At 52.2% G+C, this 14894-nt stretch overlaps 1 long non-coding RNA gene across 1 annotated transcript; it reads right to left on the bottom strand.

Annotated features, from left to right (window-relative positions):
- Positions 1 to 12418: 12418 nt before the first annotated feature.
- Positions 12419 to 14134, bottom strand: LOC127029283 (uncharacterized). The gene is made up of 3 exons (XR_007768167.1): positions 13624 to 14134; positions 13112 to 13352; positions 12419 to 12477 (listed from the first exon to the last, which is right to left on the bottom strand). It is a non-coding gene; the product is annotated as an uncharacterized LOC127029283 (long non-coding RNA).
- Positions 14135 to 14894: the final 760 nt, after the last annotated feature.

Raw genomic sequence — 14894 nt, 5'->3', positions numbered from 1 at the left:
TCAGAGTCCTCCCTGAGGTGATGCTGCCTCGGATTGGTCCCTAGGCTGTCACTCTGGCCTGGTTTGGGGCCTGCCCTTCCTGAGGTGATGTTTTCTCTCATTGGCTGCCTGGGATTTCTCCCTTCCTCCTCCCATCAAATAATGGGTCAGTTAGTTTATCAGTCACCACATGCTGCTCTCCTGCCAGCTGTGGTTGGTGGAGCAGCATGCCCCGCCCTCACATGATGCCAGCTTTTTTGAATCCTGCCACCTGTCCTGCAGGACTCAAAGCCTGATTGGTTGCTTCCATATCAATCGTGTGCCTAGCCCCCACCTCCTCAAATGCGATTGACTGCCCTGGGTCCACTGACCCCACAGACTACTGGGCAGACGTTGCCGGGCGACTAGCTCCGCCTTTACGCTTTAGACCCTCAACATGGAACTGTGCGCCCTAAAACAGGCTATGGTCATAAAAGACGGTTTGGACCCTAAATGAGGATTTCGGCCCTAAACCTGAGGCTTTGGGCACTAAAAGGGTGGGCGAGATGCTCCAAAGGACCCTTTGCACCCTGCAAAGGAGGGGACCCTCTTGGTTGCTCTGTGGCCCCAAGCAATGACGCTTTGGTCCCCAATATAGGGCTTTGGGCACGCCAGTGGAGCCTTAGAGCTGGAACAGAGAGGATGGGCGTTCAAAAGGAGGCTTTGGGCCCTCAAAATGGGGCTTTGGAAATGAAAAGGAGGCTTTGAACCCTGAAGTGAGCTTTTGTGCCCTCAAACGATGCTTCGGTCCCAAAACCGAAGGCTTTGCTCCCTAAAAATGGGTCTTTGGAGGCTCACAAGGAGGCTTTGGGCCCTCCAAATTGCGGACGGAATCCTGAAAAGGAGGCTTTGGTCCCGGAAGAGGAGGCTTTGGAAGCTGAAAAGGAGGGTTTGGGCCAAGAAATGAGGCTTTGGACTCTAGAAAGGCGGCTTTGGCCTCTCAAAGTGAGGCTCTGGATCTTCCAAAGTCAGACTTGGGGCCTTAAACATGACGCGCTGGGCCCTCACAATGAGGCTTGGAACCTTAAAAGGGGCTCTGGAACTTACAAATGAGGCTTTGGTAACCTAAAAATGAGGCTTTGGGCCCTAAAGATGAGGATGTGGGCCCTCCAAGAGGGTTTGGACCCTAAAAATGAGGCTTTGGACAGTGAAAATGGGGCTTTGGACTCTACAAAGGAGACTTTGCAAACTGAAACGGCGCCTTTGGAGCATCCAAATGAGGCTTTGATCCCTAAAAGTGAGGCTCTGGGCCCTCAAAATGTGGGTTTGGGCCCTAAAAATGAGCCTCTGGGCCCTTAAAATGAGCATTTGGACCCTGAAATGAGGGGTTGGCTCCTAAAAATGAGGCTGTGGGCCCTGAAAAAGAGAATTTGGGCTCTGTAATCAGGTTTGGACCTGAAAACGGAGACTTTGGACGCAAGAAATGAGGGGTTTACCCTGCAAGTGGGGTTTTGAGCCCTTCCGGGAGGCTTTGGGCCTTCCAATTAAGGTGTGGATCCTCAAAAATGTCCTTCGGACCTGAAAAACGAAGCTCTGCGCCCTAAAACTGTGGAGCATAAAAATGAGGGGTTAGGCCCTAAAAATGCACACTCAGACCCTCCAAATGGGTCTCTGGAAACAAAAAATGAGTCTTTAGACCCTCCAAATGAGACCCGAGACCCTCCAAATGAGGCTTTGGACTCTCCAGATGAGGGTTGGGGCCCTAGAAATGAGGCTTGGGGCTCTAAAAATGGGCTTGGCAGCGTAAAAGGAGGGTTGGGACCTTAAAAAGGGGATTTGGACCCTTGAAAGGAGGCTTCGGGACCCTAAAAATAAAGGGCTGGATTGTAAAAATGATTCTTTGGACTCTGAAAATGAGGCATTGGGCCCTCAAAACCAGGTCTGGAGCCTCAAAACTGGAGTTTCGAAACAAGAAACAAGGTTGTGGACCCGGAAGTGGAGCCTTTGGACTTTCAAATGAGGCACAGGAGTTTCTAAAAACAGTCCAAAGGAGGGTTTGGACTCTCAAGATGCGGCTTGGACCCTCAAAATGCCTGGCTGGATCCTAAAAATGATGCTTTGGATCTTGAAAATGAGGCTTTGCAAACTCCAACTGAGCCTCTGGAGCTAAAAATGAGGCTCTGGAGCCTAAAATGAGGCTTCAAACTCCAACTTGGGGCCTTAAAAATGACGCTCTGGGCCCTTAAACTGAGTCTTTGAACCTGAAAAGCTTCAACCTTGTAACTTAGAAATGAGGCTTTGAACCCTAACAATGAGGGCTTGGACCCTCAGAATGAAACTGGGGGTCCTAAAAAAAGGCTCTGGGTACTAAAAGACAGGCTTGGACCCTAAAAAGGAGGATTTTGGCCCTAAAAACAGGGCTCTGGGCCCTCAAAATGGGGCTTTGGGCGCTCAAAATGAGCCTTTGGACATGAAGAAAATGAGGCTTTGAGCCCTAAGTGAGGAGTTTGGACCCTAAAATGAGGCTTTGGACCACAAAAATGAGGCTTTCAACCCTAGAATCAAAGCTTTGGACCCTAAAAAGGAGGCTTTGGGACCTAAAACTGAGGCTTGAGCTCTAAAAGCGGGCTTTGGACCCTCCAAAGGAGGGTTTGGACTCTCAAGATGCGGCTTGGACCCTCGAAATGCCTGGCTGGATCCTAAAAACGACGCTTTGGACCCTGAAAATGAAGCTTTGCAACCTCCAACTGAGCCCTTGGACCCTAAAAATGAGGCTCTGGAGCCAAAAATGAGGCTCTGGAAGCCCAAACTAAGACTTTGGAAAGGACAAATGAGGCTTAGGAGGCTCTCAATGTAGCTTTGGACCCTGAAAAGAGGCTTTCTGCCTGAAAAAGGAGGGTTTGGACCCTCGGCAGGAAACTGGGGGCCCTCAAAAAGGCTATGGGTACTAAAAGCCAAGTTGGGAGCCTAGAAAGGAGGATTTTGGCCCTGAAAAGGAGGCTCTGGGCACTAAAAAGGGTGGGCGAGATGCTCCAAAGGACCCTTTGCACCCTGCAAAGGAGGGGACCCTCTTGGTTGCTCTGTGGCCCCAAGCAATGACGCTTTGGTCCCCAATATAGGGCTTTGGGCACGCCAGTGGAGCCTTAGAGCTGGAACAGAGAGGATGGGCGTTCAAAAGGAGGCTTTGGGCCCTCAAAATGGGGCTTTGGAAATGAAAAGGAGGCTTTGAACCCTGAAGTGAGCTTTTGTGCCCTCAAACGATGCTTCGGTCCCAAAACCGAAGGCTTTGCTCCCTAAAAATGGGTCTTTGGAGGCTCACAAGGAGGCTTTGGGCCCTCCAAATTGCGGACGGAATCCTGAAAAGGAGGCTTTGGTCCCGGAAGAGGAGGCTTTGGAAGCTGAAAAGGAGGGTTTGGGCCAAGAAATGAGGCTTTGGACTCTAGAAAGGCGGCTTTGGCCTCTCAAAGTGAGGCTCTGGATCTTCCAAAGTCAGACTTGGGGCCTTAAACATGACGCGCTGGGCCCTCACAATGAGGCTTGGAACCTTAAAAGGGGCTCTGGAACTTACAAATGAGGCTTTGGTAACCTAAAAATGAGGCTTTGGGCCCTAAAGATGAGGCTGTGGGCCCTCCAAGAGGGGTTTGGACCCTAAAAATGAGGCTTTGGACAGTGAAAATGGGGCTTTGGACTCTACAAAGGAGACTTTGCAAACTGAAACGGCGCCTTTGGAGCATCAAAATGAGGCTTTGATCCCTAAAAGTGAGGCTTTGGGCCCTCAAAATGTGGGTTTGGGCCCTAAAAATGAGCCTCTGGGCCCTTAAAATGAGCATTTGGACCCTGAAATGAGGGGTTGGCTCCTAAAAATGAGGCTGTGGGCCCTGAAAAAGAGAATTTGGGCTCTGTAATCAGGTTTGGACCTGAAAACGGAGACTTTGGACGCAAGAAATGAGGGGTTTACCCTGCAAGTGGGGTTTTGAGCCCTTCCGGGAGGCTTTGGGCCTTCCAATTAAGGTGTGGATCCTCAAAAATGTCCTTCGGACCTGAAAAACGAAGCTCTGCGCCCTAAAACTGTGGAGCATAAAAATGAGGGGTTAGGCCCTAAAAATGCACACTCAGACCCTCCAAATGGGTCTCTGGAAACAAAAAATGAGTCTTTAGACCCTCCAAATGAGACCCGAGACCCTCCAAATGAGGCTTTGGACTCTCCAGATGAGGGTTGGGGCCCTAGAAATGAGGCTTGGGGCTCTAAAAATGGGCTTGGCAGCGTAAAAGGAGGGTTGGGACCTTAAAAAGGGGATTTGGACCCTTGAAAGGAGGCTTCGGGACCCTAAAAATAAAGGGCTGGATTGTAAAAATGATTCTTTGGACTCTGAAAATGAGGCATTGGGCCCTCAAAACCAGGTCTGGAGCCTCAAAACTGGAGTTTCGAAACAAGAAACAAGGTTGTGGACCCGGAAGTGGAGCCTTTGGACTTTCAAATGAGGCACAGGAGTTTCTAAAAACAGTCCAAAGGAGGGTTTGGACTCTCAAGATGCGGCTTGGACCCTCAAAATGCCTGGCTGGATCCTAAAAATGATGCTTTGGATCTTGAAAATGAGGCTTTGCAAACTCCAACTGAGCCTCTGGAGCCTAAAAATGAGGCTCTGGAGCCTAAAATGAGGCTTCAAACTCCAACTTGGGGCCTTAAAAATGACGCTCTGGGCCCTTAAACTGAGTCTTTGAACCTGAAAAGCTTCAACCTTGTAACTTAGAAATGAGGCTTTGAACCCTAACAATGAGGGCTTGGACCCTCAGAATGAAACTGGGGGTCCTAAAAAAAGGCTCTGGGTACTAAAAGACAGGCTTGGACCCTAAAAAGGAGGATTTTGGCCCTAAAAACAGGGCTCTGGGCCCTCAAAATGGGGCTTTGGGCGCTCAAAATGAGGCTTTGGACATGAAGAAAATGAGGCTTTGAGCCCTAAGTGAGGAGTTTGGACCCTAAAATGAGGCTTTGGACCACAAAAATGAGGCTTTCAACCCTAGAATCAAAGCTTTGGACCCTAAAAGGAGGCTTTGGGACCTAAAACTGAGGCTTGAGCTCTAAAAGCGGGCTTTGGACCCTCCAAAGGAGGGTTTGGACTCTCAAGATGCGGCTTGGACCCTCGGAATGCCTGGCTGGATCCTAAAAATGACGCTTTGGACCCTGAAAATGAAGCTTTGCAACCTCCAACTGAGCCCTTGGACCCTAAAAATGAGGCTCTGGAGCCAAAATGAGGCTCTGGAAGCCCAAACTAAGACTTTGGAAAGGACAAATGAGGCTTAGGAGGCTCTCAATGTAGCTTTGGACCCTGAAAAGAGGCTTTCTGCCTGAAAAAGGAGGGTTTGGACCCTCGGCAGGAAACTGGGGGCCCTCAAAAAGGCTATGGGTACTAAAAGCCAAGTTGGGAGCCTAGAAAGGAGGATTTTGGCCCTGAAAAGGAGGCTCTGGGCACTAAAAAGGGTGGGCGAGATGCTCCAAAGGACCCTTTGCACCCTGCAAAGGAGGGGACCCTCTTGGTTGCTCTGTGGCCCCAAGCAATGACGCTTTGGTCCCCAATATAGGGCTTTGGGCACGCCAGTGGAGCCTTAGAGCTGGAACAGAGAGGATGGGCGTTCAAAAGGAGGCTTTGGGCCCTCAAAATGGGGCTTTGGAAATGAAAAGGAGGCTTTGAACCCTGAAGTGAGCTTTTGTGCCCTCAAACGATGCTTCGGTCCCAAAACCGAAGGCTTTGCTCCCTAAAAATGGGTCTTTGGAGGCTCACAAGGAGGCTTTGGGCCCTCCAAATTGCGGACGGAATCCTGAAAAGGAGGCTTTGGTCCCGGAAGAGGAGGCTTTGGAAGCTGAAAAGGAGGGTTTGGGCCAAGAAATGAGGCTTTGGACTCTAGAAAGGCGGCTTTGGCCTCTCAAAGTGAGGCTCTGGATCTTCCAAAGTCAGACTTGGGGCCTTAAACATGACGCGCTGGGCCCTCACAATGAGGCTTGGAACCTTAAAAGGGGCTCTGGAACTTACAAATGAGGCTTTGGTAACCTAAAAATGAGGCTTTGGGCCCTAAAGATGAGGCTGTGGGCCCTCCAAGAGGGGTTTGGACCCTAAAAATGAGGCTTTGGACAGTGAAAATGGGGCTTTGGACTCTACAAAGGAGACTTTGCAAACTGAAACGGCGCCTTTGGAGCATCCAAATGAGGCTTTGATCCCTAAAAGTGAGGCTCTTGGGCCCTCAAAATGTGGGTTTGGGCCCTAAAAATGAGCCTCTGGGCCCTTAAAATGAGCATTTGGACCCTGAAATGAGGGGTTGGCTCCTAAAAATGAGGCTGTGGGCCCTGAAAAAGAGAATTTGGGCTCTGTAATCAGGTTTGGACCTGAAAACGGAGACTTTGGACGCAAGAAATGAGGGGTTTACCCTGCAAGTGGGGTTTTGAGCCCTTCCGGGAGGCTTTGGGCCTTCCAATTAAGGTGTGGATCCTCAAAAATGTCCTTCGGACCTGAAAAACGAAGCTCTGCGCCCTAAAACTGTGGAGCATAAAAATGAGGGTTAGGCCCTAAAAATGCACACTCAGACCCTCCAAATGGGTCTCTGGAAACAAAAAATGAGTCTTTAGACCCTCCAAATGAGACCCGAGACCCTCCAAATGAGGCTTTGGACTCTCCAGATGAGGGTTGGGGCCCTAGAAATGAGGCTTGGGGCTCTAAAAATGGGCTTGGCAGCGTAAAAGGAGGGTTGGGACCTTAAAAAGGGGGATTTGGACCCTTGAAAGGAGGCTTCGGGACCCTAAAAATAAAGGGCTGGATTGTAAAAATGATTCTTTGGACTCTGAAAATGAGGCATTGGGCCCTCAAAACCAGGTCTGGAGCCTCAAAACTGGAGTTTCGAAACAAGAAACAAGGTTGTGGACCCGGAAGTGGAGCCTTTGGACTTTCAAATGAGGCACAGGAGTTTCTAAAAACAGTCCAAAGGAGGGTTTGGACTCTCAAGATGCGGCTTGGACCCTCAAAATGCCTGGCTGGATCCTAAAAATGATGCTTTGGATCTTGAAAATGAGGCTTTGCAAACTCCAACTGAGCCTCTGGAGCTAAAAATGAGGCTCTGAGCCTAAAATGAGGCTTCAAACTCCAACTTGGGCTTAAAAATGACGCTCTCCTTAAACTGAGTCTTGAACTGAAAGCTTAACCTTGTCTTAAAAGGCTTGCCTAAAATGACTAGGCTTTGACAAAGGCTGGACCCTAAAAATGCCTAGGGCTTGGACTCCTCAAATGAACATGAAAAAAAGCTTGAGCCTAATGAGATACTAAAATGAGGTGGACCAAAATGAGCTTTGATCAAATGGACCTAAAAACATAAAGAGGTTGACTCTAAAAGCGGCTTGGACCCTCAAAATGCCTGGCTGGATCCTAAAAATGATGCTTTGGATCTTGAAAATGAGGCTTGCAAACTCCAACTGAGCCTCTGGAGCATAAAAATGAGGCTCTGGAGCCTAAAATGAGGCTTCAAACTCCAACTTGGGCCTTAAAAATGACGCTCTGGGCCCTTAAACTGAGTCTTTGAACCTGAAAAGCTTAACCTTGTAACTTAGAAATGAGGCTTTGAACCCTAACAATGAGGCTTGGACCCTCAGAATGAAACTGGGGGTCCTAAAAAAAGGCTCTGGGTACTAAAAGACAGGCTTGGACCCTAAAAAGGAGGATTTTGGCCCTAAAAACAGGGCTCTGGGCCCTCAAAATGGGGCTTTGGGCGCTCAAAATGAGGCTTTGGACATGAAGAAAATGAGGCTTTGAGCCCTAAGTGAGGAGTTTGGACCCTAAAATGAGGCTTTGGACCACAAAAATGAGGCTTTCAACCCTAGAATCAAAGCTTTGGACCCTAAAAAGGAGGCTTTGGGACCTAAAACTGAGGCTTGAGCTCTAAAAGCGGGCTTTGGACCCTCCAAAGGAGGGTTTGGACTCTCAAGATGCGGCTTGGACCCTCAAAATGCCTGGCTGGATCCTAAAAATGACGCTTTGGACCCTGAAAATGAAGCTTTGCAACCTCCAACTGAGCCCTTGGACCCTAAAAATGAGGCTCTGGAGCCAAAAATGAGGCTCTGGAAGCCCAAACTAAGACTTTGGAAAGGACAAATGAGGCTTAGGAGGCTCTCAATGTAGCTTTGGACCCTGAAAAGAGGCTTTCTGCCTGAAAAAGGAGGGTTTGGACCCTCGGCAGGAAACTGGGGGCCCTCAAAAAGGCTATGGGTACTAAAAGCCAAGTTGGGAGCCTAGAAAGGAGGATTTTGGCCCTGAAAAGGAGGCTCTGGGCACTAAAAAGGGTGGGCGAGATGCTCCAAAGGACCCTTTGCACCCTGCAAAGGAGGGGACCCTCTTGGTTGCTCTGTGGCCCCAAGCAATGACGCTTTGGTCCCCAATATAGGGCTTTGGGCACGCCAGTGGAGCCTTAGAGCTGGAACAGAGAGGATGGGCGTTCAAAAGGAGGCTTTGGGCCCTCAAAATGGGGCTTTGGAAATGAAAAGGAGGCTTTGAACCCTGAAGTGAGCTTTTGTGCCCTCAAACGATGCTTCGGTCCCAAAACCGAAGGCTTTGCTCCCTAAAAATGGGTCTTTGGAGGCTCACAAGGAGGCTTTGGGCCCTCCAAATTGCGGACGGAATCCTGAAAAGGAGGCTTTGGTCCCGGAAGAGGAGGCTTTGGAAGCTGAAAAGGAGGGTTTGGGCCAAGAAATGAGGCTTTGGACTCTAGAAAGGCGGCTTTGGCCTCTCAAAAGTGAGGCTCTGGATCTTCCAAAGTCAGACTTGGGGCCTTAAACATGACGCGCTGGGCCCTCACAATGAGGCTTGGAACCTTAAAAGGGGCTCTGGAACTTACAAATGAGGCTTTGGTAACCTAAAAATGAGGCTTTGGGCCCTAAAGATGAGGCTGTGGGCCCTCCAAGAGGGGTTTGGACCCTAAAAATGAGGCTTTGGACAGTGAAAATGGGGCTTTGGACTCTACAAAGGAGACTTTGCAAACTGAAACGGCGCCTTTGGAGCATCAAAATGAGGCTTTGATCCCTAAAAGTGAGGCTTGCCCTAAAAGTGTGGGTTTGGGCCCTCAAAATGTGGGTTTGGGCCCTAAAAATGAGCCTCTGGGCCCTTAAAATGAGCATTTGGACCATGAAATGAGGGGTTGGCTCCTAAAAATGAGGCTGTGGGCCCTGAAAAAGAGAATTTGGGCTCTGTAATCAGGTTTGGACCTGAAAACGGAGACTTTGGACGCAAGAAATGAGGGGTTTACCCTGCAAGTGGGGTTTTGAGCCCTTCCGGGAGGCTTTGGGCCTTCCAATTAAGGTGTGGATCCTCAAAAATGTCCTTCGGACCTGAAAAACGAAGCTCTGCGCCCTAAAACTGTGGAGCATAAAAATGAGGGGTTAGGCCCTAAAAATGCACACTCAGACCCTCCAAATGGGTCTCTGGAAACAAAAAATGAGTCTTTAGACCCTCCAAATGAGACCCGAGACCCTCCAAATGAGGCTTTGGACTCTCCAGATGAGGGTTGGGGCCCTAGAAATGAGGCTTGGGGCTCTAAAAATGGGCTTGGCAGCGTAAAAGGAGGGTTGGGACCTTAAAAAGGGGATTTGGACCCTTGAAAGGAGGCTTCGGGACCCTAAAAATAAAGGGCTGGATTGTAAAAATGATTCTTTGGACTCTGAAAATGAGGCATTGGGCCCTCAAAACCAGGTCTGGAGCCTCAAAACTGGAGTTTCGAAACAAGAAACAAGGTTGTGGACCCGGAAGTGGAGCCTTTGGACTTTCAAATGAGGCACAGGAGTTTCTAAAAACAGTCCAAAGGAGGGTTTGGACTCTCAAGATGCGGCTTGGACCCTCAAAATGCCTGGCTGGATCCTAAAAATGATGCTTTGGATCTTGAAAATGAGGCTTTGCAAACTCCAACTGAGCCTCTGGAGCCTAAAAATGAGGCTCTGGAGCCTAAAATGAGGCTTCAAACTCCAACTTGGGGCCTTAAAAATGACGCTCTGGGCCCTTAAACTGAGTCTTTGAACCTGAAAAGCTTCAACCTTGTAACTTAGAAATGAGGCTTTGAACCCTAACAATGAGGGCTTGGACCCTCAGAATGAAACTGGGGGTCCTAAAAAAAGGCTCTGGGTACTAAAAGACAGGCTTGGACCCTAAAAAGGAGGATTTTGGCCCTAAAAACAGGGCTCTGGGCCCTCAAAATGGGGCTTTGGGCGCTCAAAATGAGGCTTTGGACATGAAGAAAATGAGGCTTTGAGCCCTAAGTGAGGAGTTTGGACCCTAAAATGAGGGTTTGGACCACAAAAATGAGGCTTTCAACCCTAGAATCAAAGCTTTGGACCCTAAAAAGGAGGCTTTGGGACCTAAAACTGAGGCTTGAGCTCTAAAAGCGGGCTTTGGACCCTCCAAAGGAGGGTTTGGACTCTCAAGATGCGGCTTGGACCCTCGGAATGCCTGGCTGGATCCTAAAAATGACGCTTTGGACCCTGAAAATGAAGCTTTGCAACCTCCAACTGAGCCCTTGGACCCTAAAAATGAGGCTCTGGAGCCGAAAATGAGGCTCTGGAAGCCCAAACTAAGACTTTGGAAAGGACAAATGAGGCTTAGGAGGCTCTCAATGTAGCTTTGGACCCTGAAAAGAGGCTTTCTGCCTGAAAAAGGAGGGTTTGGACCCTCGGCAGGAAACTGGGGGCCCTCAAAAAGGCTATGGGTACTAAAAGCCAAGTTGGGAGCCTAGAAAGGAGGATTTTGGCCCTGAAAAGGAGGCTCTGGGCACTAAAAAGGGTGGGCGAGATGCTCCAAAGGACCCTTTGCACCCTGCAAAGGAGGGGACCCTCTTGGTTGCTCTGTGGCCCCAAGCAATGACGCTTTGGTCCCCAATATAGGGCTTTGGGCACGCCAGTGGAGCCTTAGAGCTGGAACAGAGAGGATGGGCGTTCAAAAGGAGGCTTTGGGCCCTCAAAATGGGGCTTTGGAAATGAAAAGGAGGCTTTGAACCCTGAAGTGAGCTTTTGTGCCCTCAAACGATGCTTCGGTCCCAAAACCGAAGGCTTTGCTCCCTAAAAATGGGTCTTTGGAGGCTCACAAGGAGGCTTTGGGCCCTCCAAATTGCGGACGGAATCCTGAAAAGGAGGCTTTGGTCCCGGAAGAGGAGGCTTTGGAAGCTGAAAAGGAGGGTTTGGGCCAAGAAATGAGGCTTTGGACTCTAGAAAGGCGGCTTTGGCCTCTCAAAGTGAGGCTCTGGATCTTCCAAAGTCAGACTTGGGGCCTTAAACATGACGCGCTGGGCCCTCACAATGAGGCTTGGAACCTTAAAAGGGGCTCTGGAACTTACAAATGAGGCTTTGGTAACCTAAAAATGAGGCTTTGGGCCCTAAAGATGAGGCTTTGGGCCCTCCAAGAGGGGTTTGGACCCTAAAAATGAGGCTTTGGACAGTGAAAATGGGGCTTTGGACTCTACAAAGGAGACTTTGCAAACTGAAACGGCGCCTTTGGAGCATCCAAATGAGGCTTTGATCCCTAAAAGTGAGGCTCTGGGCCCTAAAATGTGGGTTTGGGCCCTAAAAATGAGCCTCTGGGCCCTTAAAATGAGCATTTGGACCATGAAATGAGGGGTTGGCTCCTAAAAATGAGGCTGTGGGCCCTGAAAAAGAGAATTTGGGCTCTGTAATCAGGTTTGGACCTGAAAACGGAGACTTTGGACGCAAGAAATGAGGGGTTTACCCTGCAAGTGGGGTTTTGAGCCCTTCCGGGAGGCTTTGGGCCTTCCAATTAAGGTGTGGATCCTCAAAAATGTCCTTCGGACCTGAAAAACGAAGCTCTGCGCCCTAAAACTGTGGAGCATAAAAATGAGGGGTTAGGCCCTAAAAATGCACACTCAGACCCTCCAAATGGGTCTTTGGAAACAAAAAATGAGTCTTTAGACCCTCCAAATGAGACCTGAGACCCTCCAAATGAGGCTTTGAGCCCTAAGGGAGGAGTTTGTACCCTAAAATGAGGGTTTGTACCACAAAAACTAAGCCAAAACTAAGACTTTGGGAAGGAAAACTGAGGGTTTGGTGGAGGCCGATGGGGTGTGGGGCCAAGTGGGCCCCATCCAGCCGCAGGCTGTACACCTGCTCCCCCTCTGCGTTTAACAATGGGGGGGACAGGGGGCTGAATTTGAGGGGTGTGTGTCTCCCATTCTCCCCTCCAAACCTGTGAGCAGCAGAAGTGTCCACGTCGCCTCCGTGCCGGTGACGACCATCTGTTCTGGGGGAGGGCTGAGGGGGTCGCAGTAGCTCCGTGCCGGTACGACTCCTCTAACGCTGCCTCACGGCCCAGTGGAACAGCCCCGCCTTTACTTCATCAACTTCTGGCGCATCCTCCAGCGCCGCCTCCATCACTGCTGCTCCTACCCCCGCCATGCCCGCCGGCAGAGCTGCGGCCCCTCGACGTCGTGGCCGCAGCGGAGGAAGAGGCAACGGCAGGAGGTGCTGAGGCCGCTGACCCAGTGGGGGACCTGGGAGAGAGGGGGCAGAGGGGTGAGGGGGTGCCTGGGTGCCCCTCCCCAGCCCCCAGCGGGGTCCCCGTGGGGGTCTCCGGTGTCCCCCAGCCTCACCGCGACGAGAGGCGGATGAAGGTGACGCTGCCACGGGGCCAGCCCAGCAGGCAGCCACCGACCCCGCAGCTGCAGCCCAGCAGGGTCCTGTCCCGCATCAGCACCCGCGAGTGCTTGAGGCCGCACCAGATGACGGGGACAGGAAGGGACAGAGGTTGGGACAGGATGAGGACAGGGCCCCAGTGGGCACAGGGCCACTGTGGGGGCAGGGCACCCGTGGGGGTGACCATGGGGACAGGGATGGGCACAGGGCCACTGTGGGGACAGGGAGGGGCACAAGACACCTGCAGGGACAGAGACAGGGATGGGGACACTGGTGGGGACAGGACACCTGTGGGGACAGCGACGGGGACATGGCACCTACAGGGATGACACCCAGGTCAGGCATAGGGTCAGTCGCAGGTTGTACACCTGCCTCCCCTCTGCCTTCAAAAATGGGGGGGTCAGAGGGCTGAGTTTGGAGTGTGTGTGTCCCCTCCAGTGTCACCCCCACCTCAAGGTGCTCTCCCCATCCCCTCAGTGTCCCCCCGCAAACCTCTGAGCAGCAGAAGGATCCACATCACCTCCGGGCTGGTGACGACCACCTGTCGGAAGCAGATGGAGGCAGGGAAGCTGATGCGGAAGATGTGCTAGGGTCCTGCTGTAATCCAGGAGGAAGAGGTGCTGCTGGGCAGTCACCAGCTTGCGGTAGCCGTGAGAGGGGGGAGACAGGATGGAGGCCATCAGCGCTCACTGCCGGCAGCGGCCCAGGCTCTGCAGGTACAGCCCCTTGGTGTCTGCAGGGGGGGAAGCAGGGACATTGTCACCGGCTGGGGGACAAAGTGCCACCACCCCCTCCTCCCTTGGCAATGGCGGGGACTCCCAGTTGAGGATGGTGGCCTTCTTGCAGGGCCGGGCGCTGGCAGTGGCGGGGGGGAGAGGGGTGCAGAGGTGGCACCAGGCGGCCTCGCTGTCGCACACCGCCTGGAGGTGATGACAGGCAGACCCACGGCAAGCATCACCCCCCACCCATCCTCGTCCACCCCACCGCCATCCCAGCGGCCTCACCGTCACATCCTCGTCACCGCCAGTCGGATGCCAGTGGTGATGGTGGTGAGAAGCCTGGTGGTCCATGGCTGCTGTCTAGTGGCCCGGCCATGGGATACTGACTCTCTGTGAGGCGGTGGCTCCCATGGAGATGGGGGTTCCAGAACATGGCGGAGGGGAGAGAGGGGGGAGGTGTGGAAGGGGGGAAGAGAGGCCCTGGGCCGGGGGCTGCTCGGCCTGGGGCAGGCCCCACGTGCGCCATGTCGAAGCCTGGCCTGGCTGCCGGCAGAGCCCACCGCCTTCTCACATCGGTCTTCACTGGCATAGGTGGGGAGGGCTCTCAGAGTCCTCCCCTGAGGTGATGCTGCCTCGGATTGGTCCCCTAGGCTGTCACTCTGGCCTGGTTTGGGGCCTGCCCTTCCCTGAGGTGATGTTTTCTCTCATTGGCTGCCTGGGATTTCTCCCTTCCTCCTCCCATCAAATAATGGGTCAGTTAGTTTATCAGTCACCCACATGCTGCTCTCCTGCCAGCTGTGGTTGGTGGAGCCGCATGCCCCGCCCTCACATGATGCCCAGCTTTTTTGACTCCTGCCACCTGTCCTGCAGGACTCAAAGCCTGATTGGTTGCTTCCATATCAATCGTGTGCCTAGGCCCCACCTCCTCAAATGCGATTGGCTGCCCTGGGTCCACTGACTCCCCACAGACTACTGGGCAGACGTTGCCGGGCGACTAGCTCCGCCTTTACGCTTTAGACCCTCAACATGGAACTGTGCGCCCTAAAACAGGCTATGGGTCATAAAAGACGGGTTTGGACCCTAAAAATGAGGATTTCGGCCCTAAACCTGAGGCTTTGGGCACTGAAAAGGATGGGCGAGATGCTCCAAATGACGCTTTGGACCCTGCAAAGGAGGGGAACCTCTCGGTTCCTCTACCCTTTGCCCCAGGGTGCCACGTACAGGGTAGGACTCTGGGCTCGGGGACAGGGAAACTTCCCCCGGCTCACGGGCAAGGCTGTGCCAGCCCAGAGCACGCAGGAGGTTGCCACCTCTCATCACCGGGACGCATGAAGACTCGCCAGCTTGGCAGAGCGCGGGTGCCTTTTCGTGCCCTGGGCTGTCTCAGGAGGGGGCTGGTCGCCTAAAGCTTCCCTCCTCCTCCCCTCCGGGTTTTTGTGGTCCAGTGGGGCAGCTGGGGCTCAGTTGGAAGGACACCCCAGGTCAGCGTGTGCTGTGCTGCCAGGGGCTGCTGGAAAGGGAGGGCATCGGGCAGCTCTCTGGGCAACCCTGCTTCC

This window comes from Gymnogyps californianus, unplaced genomic scaffold, assembly GCF_018139145.2.
Source record: "Gymnogyps californianus isolate 813 unplaced genomic scaffold, ASM1813914v2 HiC_scaffold_93, whole genome shotgun sequence".
Classification (NCBI taxonomy): Eukaryota; Metazoa; Chordata; class Aves; order Accipitriformes; family Cathartidae; genus Gymnogyps; species Gymnogyps californianus.
Note: the sequence above shows the minus strand (reverse complement) of the source record. Positions and strands in the feature narration are given on the sequence as shown.